The following is a 6360-nucleotide window of genomic DNA, read 5'->3' as shown; positions in this document are numbered from 1 at the left end:
AGGAACTGCTGGTGCGGTGAGCAAGCAGAGCGGAGCGAAACCGCAGGTGCGGTGGACAAGGCAGAGCAGAGCGGAACCGCCGGAGCGGTGGACAAGGCAGAGCAGAGAGAAACCGCCGGAGCGGTGGGCAAGGCAGAGCAGAGAGAAGCCGCCGGAGCGGTGAGCAAGGCAGAGCAGAGAGAAGCCGCCGGAGCGGTGGGCAAGGCAGAGCGGAGAGAAACCGCCGGAGCGGTGAGCACGTCAGAGTAGAGAGAAGCCGCCGGAGCGGTGAGCAAGGTAGAGCAGAGAGAAACCGCCGGAGCGGTGGGCAAGGCAAAGCAGAGAGAAGCCACCGGAGTGGTGGGCAAGGCAGAGCAGAGAGAAGCCGCCGGAGCGGTGGACAAAGCAGAGCAGAGAGAAGCCGCCGGAGCGGTGGGCAAGGCAGAGCAGAGAGAAACCACCGTAGCGGTAGGTAAGGCAGAGCGGAGAGAAACTGCCGGAGCAGTGAGCAAGTCAGAGCAGAGACAAACCGCCGCAGCGGTGGGCAAGACAGAGCGGAGAGAAACCGCCGGCGCAGTGAGCAAGTCAGAGCAGAGACAAACCGCCGCAGCGGTGGGCAAGACAGAGAGGAGAGAAACCGCCGGAGCGGTGGGCAAGACAGAGCGGAGAGAAACCGCTGGTGCGGAGAGCAAGGCAGAGCAGAGAGAAGCCGCCGGAGCGGTGGGCAAGTCAGAGCAGAGAGAAACCGCCGGAGCGGTGGGTAAGGCAGAGCAGAGGGAAGCCGCCGGAGCGGTGGGCAAGTCAGAGCAGAGAGAAACCGCCAGAGCAGTGGGTAAGGCAGAGCAGAGAGAAACTGCCGGAGCGGTGGGCAAGACAGAGCGGAGCGAAACCGCAGGTGCGGTGGACAAGGCAGAGAGGACAGGGCTCTGTTCACATGGAACAGACTGGAAAATACAGGAGGATACGGAGGAAGGGAAAACGGACAAGCAGAACCAGATACACACAAGGTACTTCCTATGAAGTAGCGAGTGGACACAAAACTCACAAACAGAAGTACAGAGACAACGAGTTGGAGTTAGGTGCAGGTTCAGATACTGCAGGAAAAGGGAAGGTACGGACATAGAGACAAACAGGTAACAGGCTAGGATACAGTTCAGACAGGAACTGCTACTGCAATGAGATACAAGAACGAGCCTGGGTATACAGCCCCCAGAGTGGCTGGCCAGACTAGAAGTCAGAGATAACAGGCCTGGGTATACAGCCCCCAGAGATGGCGGAAACGGACAAGAAGTCACAGATAACAGGTCTGGGTATGCAGCCCCCAAAGATGGCGGAAACAGACAAGAAGCAGAACTGGACCTGGCAACTTCAGAGTCAAGGAGCACACTGAATGTTAGTGTTCCTCAGGCACCTCCTACTGGGTGGAGGGGGTTTAAATATCTAGTAACTCACAGCAATAGGCTGGAGACGCATTAGGGGTGTGCCCACAGCAGCCATAAGAATCAGGAAGTAACCGGCCAGCCGCCCTAAACAGTCAGTCAAGAGACATGCACATAGCATGAACTGGAGCAAGGTTTGTAGGCTGGACTGACAGGTAAGATTGCTGTCTTGCATAGTGGGAGGTGGTGCACTATACAAGCACGCCGCCAGGGATGTTACAGTACACCCCCCCCCTTTACGCCCCCTCTTCTTCAAGCCTGCAAGGGTCTTCTGCAGAGAATTTGGAGGCCAATCCTTCTCTTCAAGAGGATTACCTCTTCTGTCCATTAGAGGAAATGAAACTGATCTCATCATCTTGGTGACTAAGATGCTTCCTCCTATCAAGCCATCCTCAGCAACAGATGAAGTGGGTGAAGTACCAGGAACAGCACACAGGAAAGTCTCTCTCCATTTGTTATCAGGTGGCACCCTGGTGGATTCAGGAGACAACTGGAGGTCCTCCACCTGGTTGGAGGGGTGCAGAGACTCGGGGGTAATCACTGCTTCGATGTACACTTTGCCAAGCTTACTGGATGAAGTGGGCGAAGTACCAGGTACAGGGTGTAGGAAAGTCTCTCTCCCTTTGTTATCAGGTAGCACCCCGGAGAATTCAGGAGACAACTGGAGGTCCTCCGCCTGGTTGGAGGGGTGCAGAGACTTAGAGGTATCCACCGCCTTGATGGACGTAAGGCCAGATTTATTAGATATGGAGGATCCTTGCTTTGGGACCATCTTCAGTCTGGTTTCTGAGATGACACATCTGCGAGGTGGGGCGGTACCTGAAGCCTCCGCTTCTCTTCCCTCGGAGACTTCAGCGCACAGCGAGTCAGCGACTAGCAGATCTGGTGAAGAAGAAGAAGACATTGCTGACTGTCCTGAAGGTATGGGGACTGGACACCCCTTGTACCTCAGCAGTCCCCCAGGATACACCATGCAGGGTCTCCAGACCTGAGCGGTCACTAGATCTCTCGGCTCTGGACGACCTGTGGGTAAACCAGACAGCACCTGGAATGTAAACTTCTTCATATGTAATGCTCCAATCTGGAGCTTAATTTGTACAGACATATTTTGACTATTTTTGAGTAGGGCTCGTCCTTCTGCTGACAATGCCCCAACCGGATTCTGGAGTTGTCGGACGGCAATCAGACACTGACTCTTCAAGGCTTTAAGCCCGAAACTTCCGGTTAATCCGAGGCCTTCACTTGCCACGGAGACAGTCATGGTCATCTGTGGAGAGGAAACACTAACGCCAAGGGCAGCCTCTCCTACAGGCCTAATGTCTTGGGATTCTCCAACCTTCGCTGGACAAAGACCATCAGGGGGTCCCAAACCACCGCAGCGGGACCGCAATCCGATTTTGTGACTGAGTTCTGGCTTCTGCTTTGCCTGACGAACATAGTCATCCTTCCTGGATTCTGTGCGGAAAGCTGCCTCTACAGGCTGGGGAACAGGAGGTCTTTGGGAGGACAGAACCTGGCGTGACGGTTTACCTCTATGCTTTGCATGTCTGGACTGCCTCTTGAGGTTGGGAAGAGAAGTATTCTGTGGAGCATAGTCATCCTGTGTGGATTCTGGGTGGGCAGCAGTCTCTTCGGGCTGGAGGACTGGTAGGCTACCTACACACATTACCCATCGGGGCTGCTCCGGGATATTGGGAAGGGAAGCTTTAGCAGAGGCTTCAGGATTAGGGTCATCGAAGACCTTTAGAAAGGCCACCAGGTGGGTAAGGCAGAGCAGAGGGAAGCCGCCGGAGCGGTGGGCAAGTCAGAGCAGAGAGAAACCGTCGGAGTGGTGGGTGAGGCAGAGCAGAGGGAAACCGCCGGAGCGGTGGGCAAGACAGAGCGGAGCGAAACCGCAGGTGCGGTGGACAAGGCAGAGAGGACAGGGCTCTGTTCACATGGAACAGACTGGAAAATACAGGAGGATACGGAGGAAGGGAAAAGGGACAAGCAGAACCAGATACACACAAGGTACTTCCTATGAAGTAGCGAGTGGACACAAAACTCACAAACAGAAGTACAGAGACAACGAGTTGGAGTTAGGTGCAGGTTCAGATACTGCAGGAAAAGGGAAGGTACGGACATAGAGACAAACAGGTAACAGGCTAGGATACAGTTCAGACAGGAACTGCTACTGCAATGAGATACAAGAACGAGCCTGGGTATACAGCCCCCAGAGTGGCGGAACAGACTAGAAGTCAGAGATAACAGGCCTGGGTATACAGCCCCCAGAGATGGCGGAAACGGACAAGAAGTCACAGATAACAGGTCTGGGTATGCAGCCCCCAAAGATGGCGGAAACAGACAAGAAGCAGAACTGGACCTGGCAACTTCAGATTCAAGGAGCACACTGAATGTTAGTGTTCCTCAGGCACCTCCTACTGGGTGGAGGGGGTTTAAATATCCAGTGACTCACAGCAATAGGCTGGAGACGCATTAGGGGTGCGTCCACAGCAGCTATAAGAATCAGGAAGTAACCGGGCCGCCGCCCTAAACAGTCAGTCAAGAGACATGCACATAGCATGAACTGGAGCAAGGTTTGTAGGCTGGACTGACAGGTAAGATTGCGGTCTTGCATAGTGGGAGGTGGTGCACTATGCAAGCACGCCGCCAGGGATGTTACACCTCCCATACAGCAGTGCAGCCTGTGATCACTGTTAGTGTCTCCGCCTCCCATACAGCAGTGCAGCCTGTGATCACTGTTAGTGTCTCTGCCTCCCAGACAGCAGTGCAGCCTGTGATCACTGTTAGTGTCTCTGCCTCCCATACAGCAGTGCAGCCTGTGATCACTGTTAGTGTCTCTGCCTCCCATACAGCAGTGCAGCCTGTGATCAATGTTAGTGTCTCCGCCTCCCATACAGCAGTGCAGCCTGTGATCACTGTTAGTGTCTCTGCCTCCCATACAGCAGTGCAGCCTGTGATCACTGTTAGTGTCTCTGCCTCCCATACAGCAGTGCAGCCTGTGATCACTGTTAGTGTCTCCGCCTCCCATACAGCAGTGCAGCCTGTGATCACTGTTAGTGTCTCTGCGTCCCATACAGCAGTGCAGCTTGTGATCACTTTTAGTGTCTCTGCCTCCCATACAGCAGTGCAGCCTGTGATCACTGTTAGTGTCTCTGCCTCCCATACAGCAGTGCAGCCTGTGATCACTGTTAGTGTCTCTGCCTCCCATAATGCAGTGCAGCCTGTGATCACTGTTAGTGTCTCTGCCTCCCATACAGCAGTGCAGCCTGTGATCACTGTTAGTGTTTCTGCCTCCCATACAGCAGTGCAGCCTGTGATCACTGTTAGTGTCTCTGCCTCCCATACAGCAGTGCAGCCTATGACCACTGTTAGTGTCTCTGCCTCCCATACAGCAGTGCAGCCTGTGATCAATGTTGGTGTCTCCGCCTCCCATACAGCAGTGCAGCCTGTGATCAGTTAGTGTCTCTGCCTCCCATACAGCAGTGCAGCCTGTGATCACTGTTAGTGTCTCTGCCTCCCATACAGCAGTGCAGCCTGTGATCACTGTTGGTGTCTCTGCCTCCCATACAGCAGTGCAGCCTGTGATCACTGTTAGTGTCTCTGCCTCCCATACAGCAGTGCAGCCTGTGATCAATGTTAGTGTCTCCGCCTCCCATACAGCAGTGCAGCCTGTGATCACTGTTATTGTCTCTGCCTCCCATACAGCAGTGCAGCCTGTGATCAATGTTAGTGTCTCTGCCTCCCATACAGCAGTGCAGCCTGTGATCAATGTTAGTGTCTCTGCCTCCCATACCGCAGTGCAGCCTGTGATCACTGTTAGTGTCTCGCCTCCCATACAGCAGTGCAGCCTGTGATCACTGTTAGTGTCTCTGCCTCCCATACAGCAGTGCAGCCTGTGATCACTGTTAGTGTCTCTGCCTCCCATACAGCAGTGCAGCCTGTGATCACTGTTAGTATTTCTGCCTCCCATACAGCAGTGCAGCCTGTGATCACTGTTAGTGTTTCTGCCTCCCATACAGCAGTGCAACCTGTGACCATTGTTAGTGTCTCTGCCTCCCATACAGCAGTGCAGCCTGTGATCAGTTAGTGTCTCTGCCTCCCATACAGCAGTGCAGCCTGTGATCACTGTTAGAGTCTCTGCCTCCCATACAGCAGTGCAGCCTGTGATCACTGTTAGTGTCTCTGCCTCCCATACAGCAGTGCAGCCTGTGATCACTGTTAGTGTTTCTGCCTCCCATACAGCAGTGCAGCCTGTGACCATTGTTAGTGTCTCTGCCTCCCATACAGCAGTGCAGCCTGTGACCACTGTTAGTGTCTCTGCCTCCCATACAGCAGTGCAGCCTGTGACCACTGTTAGTGTCTCTGCCTCCCATACAGCAGTGCAGCCTGTGATCACTGTTAGTGTCTCTGCCTCCCATACAGCAGTGCAGCCTGTGATCACTGTTAGTGTTTCTGCCTCCCATACAGCAGTGCAGCCTGTGACCACTGTTAGTGTCTCTGCCTCCCATACAGCAGTGCAGCCTGTGACCACTGTTAGTGTCTCTGCCTCCCATACAGCAGTGCAGCCTGTGATCACTGTTAGTGTTTCTGCCTCCCATACAGCAGTGCAGCCTGTGACCACTGTTAGTGTCTCTGCCTCCCATACAGCAGTGCAGCCTGTGATCACTGTTAGTGTCTCGCCTCCCATACAGCAGTGCAGCCTGTGATCACTGTTAGTGTCTCTGCCTCCCATACAGCAGTGCAGCCTGTGACCATTGTTAGTGTCTCTGCCTCCCATACAGCAGTGCAGCCTATGATCAGTTAGTGTCTCTGCCTCCCATACAGCAGTGCAGCCTGTGATCACTGTTAGTGTTTCTGCCTCCCATACAGCAGTGCAGCCTGTGACCATTGTTAGTGTCTCTGCCTCCCATACAGCAGTGCAGCCTGTGATCAGTTAGTG

This window comes from Phyllobates terribilis, unplaced genomic scaffold (assembly GCF_046119375.1).
Source record: "Phyllobates terribilis strain yellow unplaced genomic scaffold, ASM4611937v1 Scaffold_8__6_contigs__length_399053987, whole genome shotgun sequence".
Lineage (NCBI taxonomy): Eukaryota > Metazoa > Chordata > Amphibia > Anura > Dendrobatidae > Phyllobates > Phyllobates terribilis.
This window is presented reverse-complemented; position numbering follows the sequence as displayed.